Below are 27,981 nucleotides of genomic sequence, written 5' to 3' on the forward strand. Positions count from 1 at the left end.
GTATATATTATTTTTGTTGTGAATCATTATAAATTGCAGTGCATGTTAATGCTCAGTAAGACTTAAATAAAGCAAATGACAATATGAGACATAAAAGGTGAATCTTTCATTGTAGTGCAACGGGATGAAAAATAAAACACAAAATTTTGCTTTGATCAGGCCCAGTGTGAAGAGCTCTATATAGGGATCTACTGTTTTAAGTGTCATTACTTCACATTACTTTATTACATTTGAATCATCTTGTCTCACTGGGAAAGCATCTCTATATTACATTAAGCACTAAGTCTGACTAAATGTCATAGAACTTTTTTATGTTGCATGCATATAAATAGTTAAACTGAAAAACATCAGCATACAAATTTTGAGAAATACTTCACCAACTCCAACAAGCAAAAATAAAACAAAGTTTAAAACTGCAGAAGCTATGAAATGAGAAAAATTTGCATAAATCATAACTTGAGTCCAATTTCAATCAATTTCATCCTTGAAATGTTCAGCTGAAAACTTACATAAATTCATACACACACACACACACACACACACACACACACACACACACACACCAACAAAAGCCACTTCCATCAGCACACACAATCACACACACACAGCCAACTATTCTGGCATCCTGCTGTTTGGCTGATGTTTCCAGTAAGGCTTAAAATTATGCACATCAGCGAGGAATTCAGCCTGTCAACACCCCCAGTGTGAATCAGACACATCCGATTAGAGGTGCCCGGTGCTGATTCATGGACCCATTATCCATTCTCTAGACATTTACAATTCTGTTTGTAATGCAGAATCGTAAAAGGCTTAAAAGGTCTTAATTGTATGACAATCTATTACTAGCCGGAGTGTTTTCTCATATTCGATTTGCAAGAAGAATGAAAGGCCTTTCGACACTCACTTTGGGGGAAATTGTCAAAGTGAAAGCTCTAGGAGTGTTTATCATCACCCGGCTGCTACCCTGTATTTAACATAATGGTTATTTTGGTCTTATTGGATGTGTAGGAAGCTGCAGATGTTCTGAAAAGATGAAAGGCAGCGGCGAAACAGTCAGCAGTTTTGAGCGTTAGTTGGTCTGCCTTTTTTTCTTTGTGTATTTAGAACCAATTTCAGCATTTTTTTTAAGAGTTTAATGCTTCTGTCAGTCTTTTGCTCATAAAGAAATGTGTAAGAGACATAAAAAAGCCTATTGTATAGCGAATTGTACAGTGTTTCTGAATGCATGATGGCTCAGTGGTTAGCACTGTTGCCTCACAGCAAGAAGGTCACTGGTTGGAGTCCTGGCTGGGCCAGTTAGCATTTCTGTGTAGAGTTTGCATGATCTCCACCGTGTTGGCGTGGGTTTGGAACAACATGAATTAATTGTGTGGAGCCCTGCAGTTTTTACACTGTATACAAACAACAAGGAATCATTTGTTCAGAATATTAAAATAAACAAAAAGTTGACCTCTCTGATCTCCAACAACACCGCTGACTCTAAACAGGAAGCAGCCAGGTTTGTCACTTTTTTTGGGTCCCCAAAACCTTTCCGTAGTGGTCTTTAAAGTACATGTAAGACACTCCATTACCTCCTACATCCCGTTGCATGAGCCAAGATTATTGTTATTACCTCAGTCAGATCCTACTCATCAATTACAGAATGAGCCTTCTACATCCATATCTATAGTGTATAAACCCAGAATTACCTACACTACGTTTGTTTTCTAAAGCGCTTCCTTTAAGGGACTTTCCACAGGATTTTATGTTCTCTTCAAGCTTGATTTAAAAATACTCCTTCCTTGCTAGACATTAAAGCAGTTTGTCTTCTTTTTTGAGGCTTGTTTTTTTTCCAGAACATCACCTGTTTGTGTGCTCAGATTTGACATGCTGCTTGATTGTTATTCAGGGCATTTGCTCCCTGAGGAGGGACACACACCTGTGTAGATTGATTTGACTGCAGTCCGATTCGCATTCCATTTAGATTTAGCTATATATCATTAAAAAGTTTAGGGTCAGTCAAGATTTTTAAATTTTTTTTTAAGAAATTAATGTTTATTTATATATCAATTGCATTTTGAAAGCCTGCAAATAACAACATTGTAAAAAAAGTTGTAATCAGCATGGATTAAATTGAAAAGATCAAAAATAAAGACTTTATAATTGATTAATGATTTCAAATAAGTTTTATTCATTGAATAATTCTACAAAAAATATTAGTGTAAAAAAATAGGTAGCACATGTTTTTAACATTAATAATGATGTGCAATGTTAGAATGATCAAGTATTCAATTCAATTGATGTTTATATAAAGCTTTTCACAATGTAGATTGTGTGTAGGGCAGCTTAACAAAGTTCTAGTAAATTCCAGATTTCAGAGTTGAAGTTCAGTTTTGTACAGTGTGATTAAATTTTCTCTGCTGAAAGTCTAAACACTGAAGAGCAAATCCACATAAGCGCAGCTCCACAAGTCCCGATCAAAGCAAGCCCGTGGTGACAGTGGTGTGGAAACAAACTTCAACAGTTGATGAAGTGAAGAGAAGAAAAAACCTTCATAGAGACTAGACTTTGTTGTGCACGACCATTATTCTTCTGGCCAAACTTCCATACTTCGGAGCTGCAGTCTAGGCAACGGAGGCAGGAGAAGCTAGAAGTCCATCGTGGAGAAGATGCAGGTGTGAGTAGGGCACCAGCGGGAGGTCAGGCTGGCCCACAAGATCCCACAGGTCTTGGATCGCATCATTGGCGCTGGACAATATCTAGAGACCTCGGAATGAGTACCCCTAGGTGGAAATAGGGAATACAGAAAATAATTAGTGTAGCTGCTGTTCATGTATTTAAATGAGATGCTAAAAACATAACTAAAAAAACATTAGTTAATATACTGTGCAACTATACTGTGCTACTGTAGTCTCAACTACAATGCTCTTTCTTAAAGTCATTTAAAATAGTTTTAATGTTTCTTTAGTTATGTTTAATCTCTGTTATTATTTAGGGATTATTTAAATTCCTTTTTGTGTCAAGCACCTCAAATTACAGCTGGAGTGTGCATTTACTGTGTATTTACATAAACTTTTACAGCATTTTAGTCAAATAAATTCATAGAATATTTTTAAACAAACAAACAAGTACAGATGAAGTCAGAATTTTTAAACCCTCTGAATTATTAGCCTTCCTGTTTTTTTTTTGCCTAATTTCTCTTTAACAGAGCAAAGACTGATTCAACACATTTCTAAATGTAATAGTTTCAATAACTCATTCCTAATAACAATTTCTTTTACCTTTGCCATGATGACAGTAAATGATGTTTTACGAGACATTTTTTAAGACAGTTCTGTACAGCTTAAAGTGACATCATTTAAAGGCTTAACTAGGTAAAATAAGGTTAACTAGGCAGGTTAAGGTAATTAGGCAAGCTATTGTATAACAACGGTTTGTTCTAGACAATGGAAAAAATATATTAAAGGGGCTAATAATTTTGACCTTAAAATGGATTTTAAAAAATTTAAAACTGCTTTTATTCTAGCCGAAATAAAACAAATAAAACTTTCTCCAAAAAAAAAAAATATATTATCAGACATACTGTGAAAAATTCCTTACTTGTTAAGCATCATTTGGGAAATATTTAAAAAAGTAAAAAAAAAAATTCAAAAGGGGGCTAATAGTTCTGACTTACGCTGTAAGTACAGTAAGTAACATCAATAATAATGTGGAATGTTAAAGACTAGAGTATTGAATGGACTCACGGGAATATAATATATTATTACTAAATGTACTATAATGAGTACGATACTATGTCTCAATGGTTGTCCTGAATTTTGCATATGCTCATTTTTCTTAAATGTTTTCAATTATTTTAATTATTCTTTCATGTTTCTATAGTTATAATTAATCTCTGTTATTATTAATGTGATTTTTTGGGGATTATTTAAATTCCTTTTTACGTAAAGCAACTCTAATTATAGCTATATACACTTCTGGAGAGTGCCAAATATGTCCCAGGAGCTATGTTTTTTGCACCTTTTGTTTTTTGCGAATCCATCAGAGGCCGCTGTATGCCCTTTTTAAGATCCCAAATTTCTCTCGCGATTGCCATTCGTGCCTGCTGTTTTCGCGTGAATCCACCCGACGCCACTTTCGACTGACTGACTGACTGACCCACCCATTTCCTATAACCACCCAACCTAATAGCTTATACACGACCCACCCAACTAATAGTGTTTTCAAAAGCACTGTTAAACCATTCTCACCCTGTTATTTACTTGTTTATTTTATTTTTTGTGGCATCTGTTTGCCGTCCATATGGAGGTAAGCAGTCACCTGGTAAGCATGAAAAGGAACAGCATACCGCCACATATCGTTTGCTTTAAAAACAAAATGCAGCCATTTATACTTCTGGCTACACAATTTGCGATCTCCAGAAATGTATATAGGGGGACATTTTCAGAATGAGCCTATGTTGACCTTAGCTATTAATTGTATAATTATATAACTATAATTTAGTTATTTTAGTCAAATAAATTTATGGAATATTTTTAACTTAAAAAACAAACAAACAAACAAACAAACAAACAAACTAACTAACTAACTAACCAACCAACCAACCAACCAACCAACCAACCAACCAACCAACCAACCAACCAACCAACTAACTAACTAACTAACAATCAAACAAACAAACAAACAAAAAAATAAGTAAATAACTAAATTAATAAATAATAATTTATAAATTAATAATTAAATAAATAATTTTTATCTTACTGATCCATAACTTTTAACATCTGTTATGAAATCTATAAAGTGTTTAAAACAACAAAGCTTAAACTCCATTTGAGACTATTTAACATAAAAAATAAATAGTAATACTTAATTCCACATTTCAAGTTCATATTTAATGGTATCGGGCTATTTTATAACAGATGCAGAGCAACATCCATTTAAAGGTTTAATAAAACATTAAAGCATGCAAGCAGATGCAAAAAGCACTTAAAGTAGCTCTAAACGTGCAGTGCCTTTCCTAAATGTGTGAGTTTTTGTGTTTCCTCATGCAAATAACAATTAAAAGTGACAAAAGATTTACAGATATAGTTCAGTAATAACACTGTCTGTGTCTGAGTACATGATTTAATAATGGGGTTGTGTGGCATACTGGGTGATAGAATCAAATAATTAAACTTCAATTACACTTGCATTGATGAAATGATTTAGAATGGTTAAACAGGGCTAATAAATAACAATGGCATCTAGTGGATATTAAAAGCATGCTCTGCTCTGTCTGTGATGTTGGCGGTTTTCCATGTGGATTTCAGTGTCCACAGCTTCCAAGCGTTGCAGTTGTCATTCAGTCTTTCCACTGCGACAATCACTGAGCTTATCGGGTCTATTTTTTGCCTGAGATGCGCTCGGTTGTGACAATGCTACCCACATATGTCATTAGTGCTATTTTAGTTCACTACCGCATTGGCTACGGCCTGTCTTTGATTTGATGTGCTCTCCTAGATGAAGGAAGCTTGTTGTTAAAACATGCCAACACAATTTTTATGACAGATGACTTCAGGTCAGCAAAACAGAGGTCAAAACGGAAGCATGTCAACGGCGCAGATGTCTGGGCTTGTCCTTGAGTTAAAAAAAAAAGGGTTGTGAAAATGAATTAGGAGAGTCTTTAAGAGAGTATTAACTGTAATTATGTTTAAAAAATAAAAATACTACAGTACAAAATCTGTAGTCTGTGAATTACTGTGCATTGACATTCCCAGAATTCCCTGCATGACACTACTTTACTTTTCTTTTTTTTTCTTTTTTTTTAGAGTTTAGAGTTTTATGTAACATCTAATGTTGATAAATAATGTTTACTGCACAACTTTAGTGTCATATGTGTTACCATTATGGTGTTTAGTAGTTGTGAGATTGATACTGAGCATCTTCTTCAAAGTACAATGGTCCAAAAATGTTAATTCTTTACAACATTGGTGAATTAACACATTAAATTAATGAATTACGGTAACTTGCCATAAAATTTAGACATTTCTTATTCAGTTTTTACCATGTTTTAACAGTAAAATTCTGACAACAACTTTCCATATTTTGATTTAATTTAAAATGTTTAATTTAATTTGAAATGTTAATATGGATTTGCATAAAAGCCAATGTAAATCAGATTTAAAGCCATCTCAGCACTCAGTGAAGAAGTGCAGTATAACTTGTCATTGTTATTTTATTTTTAATGTGTGTTTGTTTGCTTGGATTACTTTTTGCTAGTCAGAAGGAATCATTTTGTTGACTTATTTAAGTAAAATTAGTTTTGTGTTCAAGTGTTCTAGTCATAAGGAATTATTTTGTTGACTTCTGTGGATTTCCATTCAGACACTCCATTCTTTTAGGTTTCAATTGATGTATGAGTATCAAGTAACAGTGTGATATGAATGTATGTCGGCTCTGGTGGGAGGTGTAGAGATAATATTTGAATGATCATCTTGCTTAATGTCTGAAATGATGACATAACAGGTGATTTTGCTCACATTTTAAGATTATAAGGCTGAACGGCATGAAATGTCATCAGTCTACACTGAGATTTCCCTGTATTTCTTTGTTGCAATCAGGAAATAACAACAGTTAACCATAAAAAAGAAAGAGCAAACCAAACACTACCAGATTACTGTGGCATAAATACAGAACTACAAAAAACAAAAGAGAGAGATTGACTTAGAATGTCTCTTACTTACTCTGTAATGATTTGTTCAGCTGTCGTTTGAAAAGTGCTGTTTTTTTTCCCCTAGGGACTTATTTTGCGGTCTCTGTCGCCATCTTGTGATGAAATGTTTAATCAGTTGCTCAGTCAGGGGCGCCCCCAAGGGGTGGCCAGGGGTGGCCACGGCCACCCCTCGGTAAACTCTGGCCACCCCTGTGGCCACCCCAATAAAATTTTGCTGTTGACATTATTGATTTAAATGTACTTATAAATTCCCAATGTTTAAATAAATGAAATGCAACTACTAAATTATTGTTGGTGTTACTGACGTAGCTGATTCATTGTCTCTCCCCCTTAGTGCTGGTTCAATGCTGAATGCTGGTGAAAGCAAACTGACGCATGCGCGCAGAAAACCATTCCCGCGCCTCGCGCACTCCTGTGTGAATCCCGGTTGTTTGCATGCACGCCGACAAAATACGCGCCGCTCATGCGCCGTGAAACGGAGTAATAGCCTATTGTGCAGAGGTGAAAGTCGACTAAAGTTTATATAATATGATGATGATGATGATGATGATGTTACTTTCACTAAGCATGCCTTTAAAGCAGAAAGGAGGGATAATGAGTCAAGAGGTAAGACTTCATAACATGAGTTCGCCCAGGGTGTCATTTAAACTAGAACCGCCACTACCCTTCCCGATCGTCGTTGACAGCACGCACACACCTTCAATAGACAGCAATGACAATTTAATATTTACCTTAAGATACAGTATATGAATAGAAGAAGCTGCATTAATAAAATGGCTCAAAAAGCTATATGGATAAATAATATTATTAGGTATAGTGAGTGTGTATAGTAATGCCTTTTGTTCAGTTTGTTCATTTGTTTGGGTTATTAATAAACTCATTATTCTTTCATTCATTTTCTTTTTGGCTTAGTCCCTTTATTAATCCAGGGTCGCCACAGTGGAATGAACTGCCAACTTATCTAGCACATTTTTACACAGTGGATGCCCTTCCAGCTGCAACCCATCCCTGGGAATAATAAACTCATTAATCTTCATTAATTTTAGACATGGCATATACCGTATGATGTACAATAAAAGCACGTAAAAAGTTATTTATACAGTATATATATGAAAAGTGTTTTTAAACTAAACATAGATTTTTATTTGGTTTGCACATGTACTTCCTGAATTACTTCAAAGAATAAATAGCAATATTTCAAGAAGAATTAATTAAATGAATAAAAACTACATTATTACATTTACCAAAAACACAAATATAACATTAAACTGAATTCAGATTTTTTTGCCACCCCAAGATTTGGTGCGGCCTCTTCTGGCCACCCCTAAGAAAATTTTCTGGGGGCGCCACTGTGCTCAGTATGACAGTCCAATGTGCTGAATCTCTGAATATATAATATAGGCTCTGCCCTTCTAAATAAGCTGCATAGTTGCAATTGAAACAACTACATTCTCAACTAAAAATGCCTCAAAATTACATTATGTTGTCCCACTGCAGCAATATTTGTCAAACTGTAGTCCTCTGCTTGCCACTCCTGTGGGCGGAGTAAATCACAAGGCTGTATGAGTGCTGATATTACTTTAATATCTCACGGCTATCAGCCAATCAGATTCAAGACCCAGACAGAACTGTTGTATAAACTCTATAATTAACCCTATTCTCAAATAAATCACTTAAAACAACTATTACAAAAATCTACAGGTAAAATACACTTATTATATTTGTTTCATGCATCACATAACTAAAGGGAGGCATGTAAATAATACTACAGAACCCTTGGGAGTGCATGTAAATGCCATTTTCCCTGAAACAAAGCATACCAAGTTGCTAATATAAAAAGTCTACAGATTTTTATAGACAGCCTACTGTAGGAAGCCAGGAATATGTGATTTTTCCATTTTTATTACAAGCCATTTGCATTAAAATAATGATAATACATACAAATTCTTACATACAGTTTAAAACTCTCTCAAATTAACTTTGTTGACATTATCAAAGTGGTTTACTTTCATTATAATATTCAGAACATAATTTATCTAGAGTACACCATTTTGTGCTTTGAAACTTTGGCCTAAAACCAATTTGTTTCATGAGATTTTATAGCAGATGCTGAAATAGTAATGAGCAGAAAGATAAATCCATATTATATTTGTGCCGGAGGAGGTGCTTAAAAATAAATTAGTCATAGATAATTAACATCAGAAGTTACTCGGTTATTAAACAAGCTCTCTCAGGAGAAACGAAGTTTTCAACAGTTGTTAGTGAGTCTCAGGGCGTCCAGCTGTTCGGTGGTCAGTAAGGCTCATTAGAGGGGTCACCTGTTTTAATCCTGCTTTGGGCCAAATCTACATCCACACCCAGCATGAAACAATTCCTGACGCTCCTCATCCCTGTTAGCACACAGTGTAAACCCACCATAAACAGAAATATGTTTCATATTACAGTGCTTTGAATGCTTACAAGGTCTTTTAATGCATAAATATTTAAGTTTTAGTGGTTTATTTCACACTGCATAATAGTATTTGCTGCTAGTTTCTAATGCTTCTCTTGTTGGATGAAAAATGTGGAAATTACATTTTGCGGATGCCATCATCCCCCGCGAGTAACCAAGGCCTGTAAGTGCTATTTGGAATCCAAGTTGAATGAATAGAAATGTATGTTGTTGTTTTTTATTCAACACTAGTCACCTTATTAGGCATCAGTTGCTTGTAAACACTAATAATCAGCCAATCATATTGCAAGACGATCTTCAGTCCAAGTATTAGAGTGAAGAAACGGCTCCCAGCAGACACACAACCTTGTAAGACTTTATTATTACGTTAGAACTATGTCACTAGCATCTAAGGATGTTATTTTGACGTCCAATAACAACATGAAATGACGTTGATATTTGGTTGATTTTAGGTGGCGTTGGAAAGTGACCAAAACCCAGCGTCAAGCCAACATCTTAAACCAATGTCATATTGACATCAAATACTGACATTTATTCATCAAAATCCAATGTTTTATAGATGTCATATTGGTAACGTCCACACAACGTCAAGCTGTAACATCATTAGACATTTATATTTTGTTGTTTTTAGGTTGCGTTAGAAAGTAAGTTGACGTTGAATGTCTGCCTGACGTTGGGTTCTGACGTCAACCTGATTTTCATTTTCAGACTAAATGTTACAATGTCAATCTGAAGTCATGTTGACATCCTGTGCCTGCTGGGTTGATTTTTAATGTGATGGCTGTTGCTGTCAGACAAGCTGGTCAGTGTATTTTATACACTACTCATCAACTGTGATTTTTATGTAATATCTCTAGAGTATAGAGAAAACCAAGCAGCAGTTCTGTGTGTGAAAATGCCTTGTTGTTGCCAGAAATCAGAAGAGAATAATCTGACTGGTTTGAGCTGAAAAGCAACAGAAACACACAAAAGAAACACTTGTTTAATCCAAGGTCTGCAGAAGACAAATCAAACCTTGAAATAGATGAGCTACCGCAGTAGAAAAAGAAGAGCACACTGACACTCCTCTCCAATCAACCAAAACTGAATAAAAGTACATGAACGTATGGATGCATCTTATCCTATACACAGTTCAGACTGCTGGTGATTATATAGTATTTTTGGCACACTTTGCACACCTTATAACCAACTGAGGATGGTTTAAACACCACAGGCTATGTGAATTTGTTGATCATCTGTAAAAAATTCCTGGTTACCTACATTTTTAAGTAGAATCAAATTAACCGTATGAGTCCGTTGAACTTAAATTATGTTAACTGACTTATAAAATTAGGTTAGAACATGATTAACATAGTTGAATAAGTTACGATGAACTAAAATAGATGCAATCATGACTAAGTGGTCAGATAATTTTTTACAGAGTACACATCTTGTGATGGCTACTTACAGCAGAATAATGCACCATACAAAACATCTCAAACTGTTTGTTTGAACATCTCTATGCGTTCACTAAACTTAAATTCCCTCCACATTTGACAAATCTGAATCCAATAAAGAACCTTTACGATGATCTGGAATGGCAGATACATAAACAGTCATAGAATATGCAGCCCACAAGTCTGCAAGCAAATAAGGCAATTGTCAAAGTTCAGATAGTGGTAAAACAAGGAACTAGCAAGATGTGTTTCTAATAAAGTGCCTGGTGAGTGAGGCTCAACAGTATGGTACATATAACAATGTGATTTTTATAGCTACCATTATTGCTGTCAAACTGTCTGCCAAAGGTTAACATCGATGATGGCTAATGCTGCTTTGTTTTGGGGTTGACAAAAATATTTTCGCTGTTCCCTGCTTGGCATTAATTAAGTGCAACATTAATCTTTCATTGAGCAGCTCAAAAGTTCCAAAAGTTAAGCTTTTTCCACTAGACTTAACAGCAGGTATGACACTACAGTATATACTGTACTATAGTCCACCAAAATCTGCCTCAGGGGTTTAACGGTTATAATGTATTCACTGAATTAACCAGTATGTTACAAGGACTATTGATTACATCTCTTAAGCCTTTTTAACTAACTTTTAATACTCAGAATCAATATAAACTCAAGCATAAGCCATTAAAAATAATTCATAACCAGGGTTTAGTTTAGCTTGATAACATACAGTATCACTCAGTGCTGCATATGTTAGAAAATCACAGACATACACACAAAACCAATTGTAGAATGTTCTGTTCTCAGTCTGTTCTGTGTAGTCGTGTGCTAATTATTGTGTTCTAAAATTATGGTGGTTTTAAGCTTTCAGGATGAATCTTGCATCACTTTAATGTATTTCCTATAAGACTGTGTCCAAAAGAGTCATGAAATAAGTATTAAACACACAAAGACTTGCTGAATTTCTCTCCAATGCAGCTCAGTTCATGTGCAATTTAATTATACGTAGCTCTGAACTGCCCCCTTGCGGCCATTTTAGAGACATACAACAGTTTAAAGCTCATTTAAAGAAACATTGAAAGATTGAATGCCCAGATTTATCTAATTTAAGTTTTGCAGCAAAAAACAATATTATACAAACATAAAGTGCACATGAATATCTGCTTCAACCAAGAAAGTTTTTCACAAAATAATTGGAAAAAATGTTTATTGGATACCACTAGATGGCGCTTTAACAAACAAAACCCCCACAAAAAAAGTACACAAGCATAAATTAATTCAATATTTTGGGTAGATTTGATCTACTTCGATCCATTTGCTGGATTCTGGCTGATGCTCTGAACAATCGTGTGAATGAAAGGGTTAACAGCTAACCAATTGAACACAACCACAGCCTGAATTTACTCATTCGTGACTCTGTATATACAAGTAAATGACCACAAGCGATCTGCCCAAGCTGCAGCTTAGTGAACCAGATTGTCATCGGTCACTCCCATCCTGTCCACCTTCATAGCCAGTCATGATGAACAATTTACATGCTTCAGAACCTATTATAACCATTAAACCATAGTTAGTTACTCACCACAGCTGCACTGGCAAGAGGAAACCCCAACAATGGGATCCTCCATGAGCTAATGTGTTTAAACATACATTCACAAAGGAAAATAAAACTGGTTTATACTTTAACAGCATCAAGGTTTTGCAAATTGAGTTTTCCCATCTCTAATGAAATTCAAAATTATTTGAAAAGTGTTATGAACTTGAAATCAGTGCACTCAGTGCGGGTTGTCACTTTAGCAGCTCAAGGATTTTAATAAAAATTTAGCTGTTTTTACACTGAAAATCTGTGTAGTTTGGTGTGAAACAATACTGTATTATATACTATATGATTGTTCCGACATTTACCTCAGCAGATTTCACAACAGTGTCCACTGCATTGCAGGAAGCCAAATGTTTACCTCAAAAGGTCACTAGCAGTGCGTCAGTGGCCATCTTAAAAGACTACCTTTTGTTTTAAAACAGCGCAGTCTTTGAAAGAATGTTGAGGGTTGATCAGTGAGCACATTCAGATCAGTCCCGCACTGAAACTGTTTTGGTTTTCGGGTTGCTGAACAGTTTTATTGGTGCATAGAAAGCAGTAATGTGGGAGCAGGAGCCATGAGGCTGCACATTTGTTATAGGACATTAGGAATGCTTTGTTACTTCTGACAAATAAATATCCACAAAAGTACCTACAATTATCACCTATGTCAGGCACCTTGTTTAACTCAGCTTTTTTAAAGCATTTTTTTTTCCCCAGGCAGTGTAAACAGGAAGACACAATGTCAAAGCGGTAAGATGTCAGTGTTTCCTTGTAAAGAGAGCTCTCTGTCTAACAGTCTAACAACAGTGGTTTTACAAGGATGAAACTATTTTCTATGATGTGCACAAGACAGCAACTGTAAGACATGGAAGCCTTTCAAGCTGGAAACTGTTCTAAGCTTTAGTCTAAAAGAACCCCGATTTCAATTTTTACGTTGCTATTTTACTATTTTAATCTTAGTTATAAGGGTGGCACCGTGTCTCAGTGGTTAGTGCTGTCGTCTCACTGCAAGAAATTCTCTGGTTGGGCCAGATGGCATGTTTGTGTGGAGTTTGCATGTTCTACTCGTGTCCGCGTGGGTTTCCACCTGGTGCTCCGGTTTCCCCCACAGTCCAATGACAATGACATTTTAGTGTAATTGGATGAACTAAATTAGTAGTGTATTGAGATTGAGTTTGTGTGTGTGTGTGTGTGTGTGTGTGTGTGTGTGTGTGTGTGTGTGTGTGTGTGTGTGTGTGTGTGTGTATGAGTGTTTCCCAGTACTGGGTTTTGGCTTTAAGAGCATCCACTGTGTAAAAGATATGCTGGAATAGTTGGCGGTTCATTCCAATGTGGTGACCTCTAATAAATCTAAGGAAAATTAATGAATTAATAAATTCATATTAGAGATAATTTGAGTAATTATCAAGTTTATTATGATTTTTTAGCACACACAGATAACATTTCATACAGTTCACTATATTGATGAACATGCTGCTAACAACTCAAATAATAGGAATTATGATCTAAAATCAAGTTCAACACATATCAGTGCGTTCCAAATGGGATATTTATCATTGTCTGAAGGAAAATTCTGAGTGAAAACATTCATGGCTGCCTTAAGTGTCGTTCCAAATCAAAGTGCTAGAAGGACACTTCGGGCCACTATGATCCTTTGTGCAGAGAAGTTTTTTGGTGTGGCACACTCCATATACGGTACATTTGAGATTCGAAGGGTTTAAGAATGAGCCCTTTTGAATCAAATGCATGCAGTGAAAGGTTTATTTATGAATGAATACACATTTTGAACAAATCAGGTAAAGCTGTAATTCAATTCAAAAATGCTTTTACTTCATACCTGAAAGCATCAGTCATGTAAAAGTATGAAATGTATGAAACAATAAATCAATGGCTTACTCACTAAGACATTTACCACCACTAACTCTCAGAAATAAAGGTGCGGGAGCTGTCATTGGGGCCTAAGGGAACATAAAGGGTTGTTCATTCATTAATTTTCCTTCAGCTTAGTCATTTTATTCGCCACAGCGGAATGAACCACCAACTTATCCAGCATATGTTTTACACAGCGGATGCCCTTCCAGCTGCAACCCAGAACTGGAGAAACATCCACACACTCTCACATGCACTTCGGCCAATTTAGTTTATTTCAAGAGTTCACACTTAGCTGATGATTTACAAAAGCTTGTTTGGCATGCTGTTCGGGAGAGAGCCCCGAGCTCAAGGGCTCCTCGAGCCCGGGGCTTCCTCCCGTTGGCAGAGCAAGAGGATCTCAGAACTCCCCTGCTGCGGTAGATAAGGGAACACAAGGGATTAGACAAAGCTTGATTGTTATGTATGTTAAATGTCTTTGGATGGTGGGAGGAAACCGGAGAACCCGGGAAAAACCACGCGGACACGGGGAGAACATACAAACTCCTCACAGAAACACCCACCGGTCCTGTGGAACCAGGGCTGGCAGTGTTCTTGCTGTGGGGCTCACAGTGCTAACCACTGGGCCGCCGTGCCGCCCAATCAGAGGTAAAGGAGGAGAATAGGGGAGGAGGGGGGTTTCTTCCAAACGAAGATAAAGTGAACTGAAAACTGTGGCTATTTATAGTAGCTTAGGGCTCATATGATTGGAAGATAGTGATTAGCAAATGCGAGACCGGCCGTGATAAATCATAAGCACGTGATCCTCTCGAAATTAGTTTATGAATAAACTTCACTCAATTAAACTCACATATAGCACATGTCTTTGGACTGTAGGGGAAACCGGAGCACCCAGGGGAAACCCACACCAACACAGGGAGAACTTGCAAACTCCACACAGAAATGCCAAATGACCCAGCCGGGACTCAAACCAGCGACCTTCTTGCTGTGAGGTGACAGTGCTAACCGAAAGGATTGTACATCAAATATTTATTTTAGGTAAATTTTTGTCACATTCTGGTGTTTCTATGTTGTTTTCCATGTGTTTGTGTCATGCGATTTCCAATGTGTTGTGTTCCATGTGTTGTGTTTATGTCATGTGATTCGTTTGTTCAGTTTTCTCGCCAGTCGTCAGTTTTATTAGTTCCACCTGTGTTGCTCCCCTGTTTGTAATCAGTTTAATCATGTTTTGTGTATTTGTCACTTGGTAAAGTCTAGATCGCATATGTGGCTGGCTGGACGTGTGACATGCACATTAATATAGCAGCATTTTGGCGATGCAGTGGCACAGTAGGAAGTGCTGTCGCTTCACAGATCGCTGGTTCAATCCTTGGCTGGGTCGCATTTCTGTGTGGAGTTTGCATGTTCTCCCTGTGTTCACATGGGTTTCCTCCGGGTGCTTTGGTTTCCCCCAAAGACATGCGGTACAGGTGAATTGGGTAGGCTAAAACTGTGTGTAGTGTATGAATGTGAATGAGTGTGTGTGGATGTTTCCCAGAGATGGGTTGGCTGGAAGGGCATCCGCTGTGTAAAAACGTGCTGGATAAGTTGGTGGTTCATTCTGCTGTGGCGATCCCGGATTAATAAAAGGACTAAGCTGAAAAGAAAATGAATGAATGAATGAATGAATGAATGAATAGCAGCTTTTATTAATGAAACGGTATAACAATAATACATTTTTTACTGTAATGTGACGGTTGGGGTGGGGTTAGGTGTTAAAAAATACTCTTTATTGGGTAATATAACAGATAACATAAATAATACTCGGTACAATTACTGTCTTTACATTACTGTGATGGTTAGGTTTAGGGTTGGAGTAGGGGTGGACGTTAATAAAATACAATTAATGGGAAATTTTATAAATAATTGAAATAATTCTTGTTAACTTCTGGCCACAAACATATTCGATCTAGCAACAACTTTGAACCCTTGAGTTCAATTTATTCCTTTGTCCTGTATTATATTGTCATTCTGTTCCTTCATGTGTTAATTCCTGTGACCTGTGCTTTTGTGATAGAGCAAATCGTGACACATTTGTTTACTAACATGTACTTTTGAGCTATCATGGACTTTTTGGTTGCAAATATTTTCCTTGCCTTTTTCTTAATTTTTTTCTTAATTAACAAATAATTGCTTCAAATTTTCTTTTGTGGTTGACTGAGTGTCTTTTAATTGTGATTAATTAAATTAACTAATATCCACATCATGTAATTAATTACATTAAATATTTTAATCACTGACAGCCCCAATATAAATGATTGTGTCAGTGTTTGAAGGAGAAATGTCAAAATTTGACAGAAAGCCTTTCAGTGGGCTATATTCACTGTTATTTTTTGCTATTCAATAAGCCAGCTCAGGCATTGAACTGTCAGCTGTCAAGATGTCATGCTGTACTCTTCCTTGTGGATCTGCCTGGGATCAACATCAGTGATGTACACTGCCTAATCGAGACCAAGGGGGGTCGTATGCCAGACTAGAAGCTTTCTATCAATATATCTACAGCAGCAGCAATATTATTCAGCACCTGTCTATATTCTGCATAACGTATTATAACACTGCTCCCTGGAATAGTGATTCTGATTAGTCAATCACGACCATATAAGGGCATGTCACCCCCCCCCCCCCCCCCGATAATAACAACTGATTAAACTAATAATACAGGCTCATCTAAGTGTTTTCTATCAAACATATTTTCTGTTACTGAACCTATTTTTATATTGCTTGACTGTCAGTCAGCAATGAAAAAAAACGATTCACTGGATTTACAAAATTTAAGGTAAATTTTTGCAAACAATTGACTGTATATGAGCTGAATTTAAACAAACAAATTAAGCTTAATTTAATTTGTTTGTTTAAATTCAACCCATGTGAAATAGTTTGCAACCACTTACCGTGAAAAATGTAGCACAAATTAATCTTTTTTTCAATATACTTGTCACAATCACTAACTGGAGAATCACTGGAGAACTACAAAACTGTCACAGAACTGGACTTCAAATCCCATCATGCACCTCACACACCAGTTCCAGTTTTCTCCCTGATTACACACACACATCTCATCATGGACTGATTATCTAGACTATTTATTCACCTCTCAAACACGCACACATTGCTGAGTCTTGTTTGTTTGTTGTAACAATTCTAAGTGTTCTCTTGTCTAGTCATGCTGTGCTTTTGACCTTTACCTTGTTTTCTCATGTGTGTTGATTTGCCACCTCTATCAACCATTTTGCCTGTGACCATGAATATGATTCTGGATTACCCTCATGTATCTTTTTGTTCCTGTTTGACGATTGCATGCCTGACTAAGCTTCATTGTATGTTACAATACACTTGAATATTTGCCAATATTTTGCTATTGAATTAGAAATAGAAAAGTGTAGAAAAATATTATTTATGTGAGCTTAACCCTAACCCTAAACAGCTACATTTTAACAGTTCAATTAATGTCTTCTGTCTGATCATTTCGATTTGTGCAAGTAGCTGTTTTATATTTACTTTTACTGAATAATCCCTGCAGTCTTATTTACCTGATAAACCTGTAGGGATTTATTCTGTGTGAACAACCAGCTGGATGTACATTATCGCTTATTACTGGTTAAGTATAATGCTATAGTTTATTCTTTACCAATGTTATGGTTCATTATTGTCAGTTTTTAAACACAGTGTGAAAATCACTCTTAAACCCTAGCAATGATGGATGGGGGGCAGCACGGTGACTTAGTGGTTAGCACTGTCACCTCACAGCAAGAAGGTCGCTGGTTTGAGTCCCGGCTGGACCAGTTGACATTCCTGTTAGTTTCCTCCGGGTGCAATCCAAAGACATGTGCTATAAGTGAATTAAATAAGATAAATTGGTCGTAGTGTGTGTTTCCCAGTGTGCTTCCCAGTACTGGGTCGTGGCATCCGCTGCATCAAGCATGTGCCAGAACAGTTGGTGGTTCATTCCACTGTGGCAACCCCTGATAAATAAGGCACTAAGTCAAAAGAAAACGAATGAATGGATGGTTGCAACTGGCTCATTATGAAAACGTAGCCCTATATACATTTCGAGAATTATGCCGTAAATTATGTTGCCAGAAGTACGTATGGCTGCATTTCGTCTTTGAATCAAATGCTACGGGGTGGTATGACACTGTTCCTTTACCCACTTACCTCTGTACGGCTTTTTCGCTGTTACCAGATTGTCCAGTAGCTTGCAATGTACATCGGTGGACTTGAGATGCAGAGCGGAGATGACCATGACAATGGGGTTCGAGTCTGGCGAAGAACGGTTCCAGAAAGCATGTAAGACAAAAACAAAAGCCAAAAAATAAATAAACAAGTAAATAACAGTGTAAGAGAGTGGTAAAATCTGAAAATATGGTAAAAATAGGCAACGGCTTTTTCTGGATTGCTTTTTAAAACTGTCAGTTGGGTTTATGGAAGTGGGTGGGCGGGTCAATCGGTGCTTTTGAAAACACTATTGGTTGGATTGAGTTAAGGAGGTGGTGGGGGCGGGTAATCAGTCAGTCAGTTTTCAGGTGTATTTATGCAAGAAGAGCAGGCGTGAATGACACTCGTGAGCGAAATTTGAGATTTTAAAAAGCGTATACAGCCAGGGCCGGAGTGGGACTCCTTTTCAGCCCTGGAGTTACAAGCCTCAGACCGGCCCACCTCAGTTCACGACTGACAATATTGAAATAAGGTCATTTCCAATTCAGTTTCTAATGACACTATCACGTCTTTTTTTGAGAAAACAGCTGCTTTAAAACTTCAAATGTTCAACAACCCTAACAGTATTATATGTCTTAACAATAAAAATAAAAATAAAAAATTACTCAGACGAGGATCAAACCCAGGGTCGCTAGCGTCGAAACCTAACGTGCTAACCACTCGACCACAACAATTACTAAAAAATTCTTTTGCAGGCTCCATCTTCATCACGAGGCTGCGAGAAAGTAGATAAAAAGAGCAGAGCTGCGGTAAAATATTGAATAAGAAGACTGTGGTCAAGTAAATAAATACATTAATTTGGAGCTAGGGACACCAGCCCTCGCGGCCAAAAAACGGACCGGCCCACCGGGAATTCTCCCGGTCCTCCTGATTAGGTCCTCCAATCCGGGCCTGTATACAGCGGCCTCTGGTGGATTCGTGAAAACAAAAACTGCAAAAAAATGTAGCTCCTGGGGTTTATTTTGCGCTCTCCAGAAATGTATGTAGAGGTTCATTTTCAGAATTTAGCCTGGGTTGAATAAATGAGTGATGGATGGTTAGCTAATCATCCTGCATTTTATAGGACTACAAAATAAACAAAGGAATGTAGGTATAAAACTTTAAAGGTAAAACTTTATCTGAAACAACAGCTGGACGAGGAGACCGATCGGAAGAACAATTGAAGAGTTAAAAATGATTTTTTTTTAAATATCTTGACACTGTTTAAACTTTGAGACAAACTAGATCATCAAATCTTACAAACAAACAGCTTGTCACTATTTTGCAGCACACAACAGAATGCTGAAACCGCTTTCTCCATAAACATGATTAAGGGTAGGTTATATTACATAACCGCACTTTCATAATAGCAATGAATCTCTGCGCTTGTTCCTGCGATACCTTTATCAGCTTGAATGATCGATTCATAAAACAACCTTCAGCAGGAGATTCCTTTCAGATGACGCTACCCAGACACTTCTCTGTGAAACAAACTAGTAGACGATTAAAACAAAAAACAGTCACTGCTGTATTTTGCTTTCCCACATTCTAAGCTTGAAGGATTATTTCACAATTGGAAGCACTGCAAATATTCTGCTGCATTTTAGAACTTCAAAGCTGGAAATAAATATCTGTTGGTCTGTTTTTCTCCCGAGTGAATCAGTCATCAGTGACTATGGCTGCAGCAACACTGTTTCGCAAATCAAACAGGAAGTGACACGGGCTGAAGTGTAAGTACTCAGAGTTCACACATTGGGGATCAGAGACTGTGTGGAGAAGTTGACATGTCTCACTTTGTGGTTTGAGGGAAGATCTGCTCCCTGAAGAGCTATCAGCGAGTGATGAAACTGTGGGACACACAAACTCCTACACTGACTGTCTGAGCAACAGAGCAGAATATGGAATGATGTTGCATGAGGAAAAGTTCAAAGTACTCCAAACATGCAAGCTGCTGCTTTCCTCCAGCTGGATTTCAATGGTAATCATTGGTTTAGCAAATATCCTGTGCTCTTTCAGCACATGAATCTGATGTAAAGATCAAATACACTGTTAGACATTTTATTGTATTATGCGGTAGGGCCCTGCTACTGTAAAAAAAAACATTGACAGGAAAGTAACTGTAAAGCGGTAAATGCAGTAACTTGCTGGCAACATTGCTGCCAATAAGTTACCACAACTGCCCCTTTACTGTAACTCACCTGTGAATGTGTTTTACAGTAACAGGGCCCTACCGCAATGTAATTTTACAGTAAAAAAGCAATACCGCAACTTCTTTTTTATGGTAAAATGCCCTTTACCACAATTTAAGTTTTACAGTAAGAAGATTTTACAGTACTTTTACTGTCACTTCTTAACATTCTACTTTAGCAGTACAAATCCTTTGGTTTTAATGTTTACTACTGAATTTAATAAATTCCAAACAAGTGAAATTTTTTTTCATTAACTGTCTCATATTTGTCTTTAACTACAGTAGCAGTACTTGACTACTTTAATGACGGTAGAATATTGTAGAGGCAAATTCCTAAGTTACTGTAAAAGTTTTAAAATGACCCACAATGCAGTGCATATTACAGTAGTAAACTGTAAAGAATGTTTTTTGCAGTAAATAACTGAAAAATTGTGGCAAGCTTAAGTAAATATTCTTTATTAAGCACAAACGTCTAACATTAACATTAATTACAATGAACTTTTTTTTAATTTTACAAATTTTGAATTCATCAGAATGATCACGGCACTTCAACAATATGGCCATTATATTTAATATATAATTTGTTTAAAAGAATTTAAAAAAACTATAATTAATTACACAATCTGATGTATCTAAGTATAATTCAAAGAAAATATGCCTAATGAAGACAGTTGTTTTAATATAAACTATACATTATTTTGATCAGAGATGCCCAAACTAGGGCCTGTGGCTCAAAGTTGGCCCATGGGAACCTTCAGTTTGGCTCACCCTCTATTCCATGAAGAGAGTGAGAATGTTGGGGAGGGTTAGGACGAAAGCCTTTAGACCATTTTTGTTTGTTTGTTTGTTTGTTTGTAAAAATGGCCATTTTAGAAGAAAATTTCAGATGGCATTTAGAAGTTTTTGCACCTGAACTCTTCATATATACACAATATAATGCTAATTCCTAAATATTTCCCTTTACTATAAATGACTATAATATTTTAAATGTGTAACACATGGTTTTATTGGTTTTATTGTTTTTTGTTTTTGCTGTCACATACTATAATTTGTTTCTGTTTAGTACAGTATATCTTTCACAGTAAATAACTGAACTGAACTATTCTGCCTCATGTTTCAATAACAGATTTATTGATCACTAAGATGTGACTCACTTGGATTTAAGTTGCTTGGATTTAAAAATTAAAATTGCAAAAATAGCTTAGATGTATGTTTTTATAGCAAATGCCACAAAAAAATCACCCTGCACAACTAACTCACATTAAGATTTTGTAACAACAGTAAACATTTTTTTGTTATAAGGTCTGGTTTAGTTGTGGCTGTATTTTAAAATTAAATGAATATAATCTTAATTTAAGAGATGAAAGATTTTGAAATGCTAAAAGTGAACAGAACTACTGTGAGGTCACACCTGCTCGGTAAAAATGCTTGAAAATGATTTAGTTGAGAATGTCCATTAGAAACCTAAAAGTAGTCAAAAAGTAATCAGATGTAATCAGTTACTTTACTTTTATAAAGTAATCAGAAATTACTGTAACTTATTACATTTAAATAGGGTAGTTTGTAATCTGTAATCTATTACATTTCCAAAGTAACCTCCCCAACACTGATGCTAAGACAGACTCCATGATCACAATCACTTTACTTCATAGATTCTACTTCCACCGATAAAAACATTCATTTTTATCTCTTATTTTTAATTAAAGGGCAGGAAACTGCTTTATCTGCTCCAGCCAATCTACTGACAAGCCCATAAGCAATCTATCTTTTCAGTCTCCAAACTAATGCGAGATCAAATAGTCAATCATTCAGCAAAACCATCTATCCCAAACTCACACCGCTGATACAAGAACTGATTTCATCAATTAATAAGAAGCAAAAAAGACATTCAGTGACAGCCGTATATATATTTCGGTCCACCATAGGAAAGAATCCACAGCAGTGATTGTCACAATCAATTACCTTGAAGCCCAACTAAATGATCATCCATTCAGGTGAGAAAAAAAAAACATCTACTTACTAACACTATAAAAATGCAAAGCAGCACGTCTGTTTTGTTGCGGTGAACCACCCACTCTGTCTGTGGGAATGAGAAAAGGCTGAGAGACGTGTTTCAGAAGTGCTGCTCTCCTATGAGAACAGGTGAACCCACGCCAAGCAGAGACAAATTTATCTCTGTCCAATGAAACAAAGTGCTGCCCACACTGACTGAGGCTAGACGGGTGTTTGAGCCTCGCTAAATGTCACTACTTTAGCTCTCAGAAAAAAAGCACTCCAGTCTGACAGATTAATTGGTGATGTATCAAGCATTATACAAAGAGCTGAAAATGCTAGTTTAGAACAACATGAGCTGTCACGCTCGTTCAGGCTGGTTTGAGCAAGTTAGTGCTGGTATAGTTCAAAAGTAAATGATTAACTCACCCAAAAATTTAAATTATGTTATGATGTCATTCTAAGGTAATCAACTGAAATCTTCAAAATGATCACCTTCAAATAAAGATATTTTAGATTAAATCAGAGAGCTCTCTCATCTTCTATAGCAATAGTCTCAAACTCAATTCCAGGAGGGCCACAGCTCTGCATTGTTTGGCTCCAACCACCTCCAACTCACTCCTGCTAGTAGTCTTGAACACCTTTATTAGTTAGACCAGCTGTGTTTGATTAGAGTTGGAGCAAAACTGTGCAGAGCTGCGGCCCTCCAGAAATCCAATTTGAGACCTATGCTCTATGGACAGTGGCAGTCCTGAGATGTTTGAAGTGCAGAAATGTAAACAAATACATCCTCAAAACAATTCATGTGACTTATGTGATTCAACTGTAATCATACAAAGCTCTGAGAACATATTTGTATGCCAAAATAACTGAAAACAATTTTGTTTAACAATGTCTTTCATATCAAATCAGGGTGTGCATTTACAGTACTATGGGCAATACATTTTTTTGCACTGTTGACTCCAATGCTAAATGTAGTAATGCCTGTAGTAAACGTGCACTCTGACCTCATGCAGAGGAGAATATATAGGCAAACAATTTTTTTTACTATTTTGTTTTGCCACACAGAAGTTTTTGTGGAGTGACATGTGGTTGAGTTATTAAGAACAGACTTTTTTTCTTATTTGTTTTGGAGATTTAGTAATTTTTGGTGTTTTTAAATTGAACTTTTGAATTGATTTTTTTAACATTTCTTTAACATTTTTTTAATATTAAGTTCACAAAAAAAATAGCAAGTCATTTATAAGACATTATTTGATGTCTCTCTGTAATACTTGATTCTGATTGGTCAACACTGGAAAACTGCTGAATAAATAGTCAATAGATTCATATGCAGTTGAAGTCAAAATTATTCATTATTCACTCTCCTGTTTTATTTTGCTTGTTTTTTTTTTCGTTTTTTTTTTTCATTTTTGGGTGAGCTAATCTTTTTTGTTTGCTTGTTTATTTGTTTTAAGGCAGGTTTTTAGGTTTAAAAAAATACATATTTATAGTTAGAGGTTTTTAATCATCTTCAGAACACAAACAAAGAGATTTCTGAATGCTCAGTCTAACTCTAAGATAAAAGAAAAAATAAACTCTTAAATGACTCATTTTTTGCCAGTCATTATTACATATTCGGATCTTCATTGACCTGGACCTTCTATACTGTAAATATCATACTGTATATAACACAAGGATCAATCTATATCTGTTGCAAAAAGCATAAAATATTTTTGTTTTTATAACAATTACAAGAGGACAAACTAAAGCATATTTTGTTACCTTTCGCTACTTTAAGGGTTCAAATGCAGCATATAATTTTACTATTACCAGGGGCGCCTCCAAGGGGTGGCCAGGGGTGGCCACGGCCACCCCTCGGTAAACTCTGGCCACCCCTGTGGCCACCCCAATATAATTTTGCAGTTGACATTATTGATTTAAATGAACTCATAAATTCCCAATATTTAGATAAATAAATAAATAAAATGCAGTCACTAAATTATTGTTGGTGTTACTGACGTAGCTCTCCCCCTCTGGTTCAATGCTGGTGAAAGCAAACTGACGCATGCGCGCGGAAAACCATTCCCGCGCGCCTCACGCACTCCTGTGTGAATCCCGGTTGGTTGTTTGCATGCACGCCGACATAATAGGCACCGCTCATGCGCCGTGAAACCGGAGTAACAGCCTTTTGTGCAGAAGTGTCGGCACGCAGCGAGTTTTGAAAGTCGTTTAAAGTTTATATAATATGATGATGATGATGATGATGTTACTTTCACTAAGCATGCCTTTAAAGCAGAAAGGAGGGATAATGAGTCAGGGAGGTAAGACTTCATAACATGATTTCTCAGCCATGATCTGGTCTAAGATCACAGAAAATTCTATAATACATTTTTTGTATTCTTTAGAATTGTCATAATTAATTTTCATGCAAAAGGTTTCTTAAGTGATGTTGGCATATCACTCCAGTTGTTGTTTTCCAGTAATATTTAGGACTGATTTCTGTTATTTATTCAGAATAATAATTGTATATTAATATTAATTGTATTTATTTAGAATAAATATAAATAAATTGTTATATTTATTGAATAACAAATCTAACAATTTAAGAGAGGTGGGGGTGTATAGGGTGGTTCGCCCAGGGTGTCATTTAAACTAGAACCACCACTACCCTCCCCGATCGTCCTTGACAGCACGCACACACCTTCAATAGACAGCAATGGCTATTTAATATTTACCTTAAGCCACAGTATATCAATAGAAGAAGCTGCATTAATAAAATGGTTCAAAAAGCAATATGGATAAATGATATTATTAGTTATAGTGAGTGTGTATAGTAATGCCTTTTGTTCAGTTTGTTCATTTGTTTGGGTAATTAATAAACTCATTATTCTTTCATTCATTTTCTTTTCGGCTTAGTCCCTTTATTAATCCAGGGTCACCACAGCAGAATGAACCGCCAACTTATCTAGCACATTTTTACACAGCGGATGCCCTTCCAGCTGCAACCCATCTCTGGGAATAATAAACTCATTAATCTTCATTAATTTTAGACATGGCATATCTCATATGATGTATAATAAAGAAGTTAATTATACAGTATATGAAAAGTGTTTTTAAAATAAACATAGATTTTTATTTGGTTTGCACATGTACTTGCTGGATTATTTCAAAGAATAAATTGCAATATTTCAAGTAGAATTAATTAAATGAATAAAAACTACATTATTTCATTTACCAGAAACAAAAATATAACATTACACTGAATTCATTATTTTTTTGTGTGCCACCCCAAGATTTGGTGCGGCCTCTTCTGGCCACCCCTAAGAAAATTTTCTGGGGGCGCCACTGACTATTACACTCAATGTCTTAAATTTCCCAGTATATTTAGCATCTGATTTATATTACAATTACACCCATATTCTCAATATATTTACCAGATTAGACAAACAACAACTACCATGCTTGTTCAATCTTGTTTGCACAGATTAGTGCTGGTAGTTACAAGTTTAAAAAAAAGTCTTCATGGATAAAGGGTTCACCCTTATTCTGAAAACGTACCTCTATATACATTTCTGGAGAGTGCCAAATACATCCCATGAGATTTTTTTTTAGCAGTTTTTGTTTTCGCGAATCCACTAAAGGCCGCTGTGTATATGATTTCGTGAATGCCATTTGCGCCTGCTCTTCTCGTGGAAATCCACCAGAGGCTGCTTTGGACTGACTGAATCACCAACCGACTGATCAATCCTCCCAAAAAATCCTCCTGATCAAAAACTCCCTTCCCTAAACACAACCGGCAGTGTTTTGAAAAGTAATTCTGCAGCCTGATTTTTACCACTTTTTCAGATTTTACTACATTCTCACCCTTTTAGTTACTTGTTTGTTTTACATTTTGGCTTTTGTTTTTGTGCTACCTGCTATCTGGAACCGTTCTTTGCCAGAATCAAACCTTGTTGTAGCAGTTAACTCCACTCTGCCTCTCAAATCCTAAAAACGTACACGGCGAGCCACTGGACAAACAGATAACAGCAAAAAAGCTGTCCATACAGAAGTATGAAGTCAGGAACGGTAAATAGTGTTATACCGCCTTTTAGCATTCATTTTAAAGACGAAATGCAGCCATACATTCCTCTGGCTACATAATTTGAGATCTCCAGAAATGTATATAGGGCTACGTTTTTTAGAATGAGCCTATGTTGCATAAAAAGGTCATCATTCTCTAATCCTGAATAAAATCCAAGATATTTCTCAGATTGCATATTGTACACCATACACCCTACACTTTTTACAAAACAGAAAATAAAATAAAAATTTTTAGTTTTAGGTGCAATAAGGATAGCAAAGTGCTAACCAAGTGCCGTTTGAGGGAGAATGTTTAATATGAATTAAAATAATAAAATATGTCACATTACAGGACAAAAATAGGGCTGCAAAAATATTACCATCTAAAAGTAATATTAAAATATGAACATCCAGACTGACTCATGAATGTTTATACTGTAGTTCATCCTCTATAATTTAATACACACTTCTTTAAGTGTGAAAGAAACAGTAATAAAAATTCTTGATCTAATTTTCAAATATCAGCATGTGACATTTTTCACACATCAGATGGGATGCACTATAAAAAGACCAAAACAGTTCTAATTTGCTTTGTTCGAAACGAGAAAGGTTTAAAACCAAGCAATAAAATCCACAAGGAACAGAGTGTGATATATAAATGAGTGTGATATGTAACGTTTTCTTTCTCAGATGTGTCACCACGCAGCGCCATCGTCGCAAATTGAGTTTAATCCTGTTCATATTTACTGGATGTCATTCTGCTGCTACTCATTCTGTTTGTGTGTGTGTGTTTGCATTTTTGGTATGACATAAAAAAAAGACAGATCACCCCTTTCTCTTGTCTGGGTTTCATCCAGTTCCATCAGCAATGAGAAAAGCTGCTCTCTCCCCCCTTTATAGAGGAATATGCAAATCGGAGAATGAAAAGCTGCAATTAATCCACATTTTACACACTGGCATGGCAACAGCTGCAATCAATGTGTCGAGACAGCACGGTTTTACAGAGGTGGATTTTGTGCTTTCCAGGACCTAGATCAATGGCTCGATTATGAGCAAGCCAAACAATCAGCTTTTGTTTGAATCATTCCTGCCTTTAATCCACAAAAAAAAAAAAAAACACAGTGGGTTAAATTAACGAAGATCTTTCACTCAATCATTTCAAATTTTAAACAATTGTTGAGATTTCATGGATAGGATCGCAACCCCTCTCCTTTAGTTTTCCACTGAAAGATTTTATAATCTAGACGAGAGCTATTTTGTAATGGAAACAAAGCTACAGACCTGCTCGGTTTGCTGGGACAGCCAAAGCTGCGCTGAATTGATTACAGTAGTAAAGTAAACATTATCCAGACATCGGTTTACAAAAGTTATTTTGCTTACATAACACACGCCAAGATCTGTCTCCGAACTGCCGCCCTGTATCTAGGATCTGATGCAAAACACAGGCAACAGGAAATGTGGCACTAAACTACACTTTAGCAGAATTACATCGCCACT

At 36.2% G+C, this 27,981-nt stretch overlaps 1 long non-coding RNA gene across 2 annotated transcripts; it reads right to left on the reverse strand.

The window, feature by feature from the left end:
• Window positions 1-93: 93 nt before the first annotated feature.
• On the reverse strand, window positions 94-27,981 carry LOC137487687 (uncharacterized). Of its 2 annotated transcripts, none has more exons than XR_011006382.2 (3): window positions 27,865-27,981; window positions 18,222-18,326; window positions 94-2,762 (listed from the first exon to the last, which is right to left on the reverse strand). It is a non-coding gene; the product is annotated as an uncharacterized lncRNA (long non-coding RNA). The 2 variants fall into 2 exon arrangements; XR_012390963.1 differs by lacking the exon at window positions 27,865-27,981 and adding an exon at window positions 22,469-22,779 and having other exon boundaries at window positions 2,023-2,762.

Source organism: Danio rerio, chromosome 15, assembly GCF_049306965.1.
Source record: "Danio rerio strain Tuebingen ecotype United States chromosome 15, GRCz12tu, whole genome shotgun sequence".
Lineage (NCBI taxonomy): Eukaryota > Metazoa > Chordata > Actinopteri > Cypriniformes > Danionidae > Danio > Danio rerio.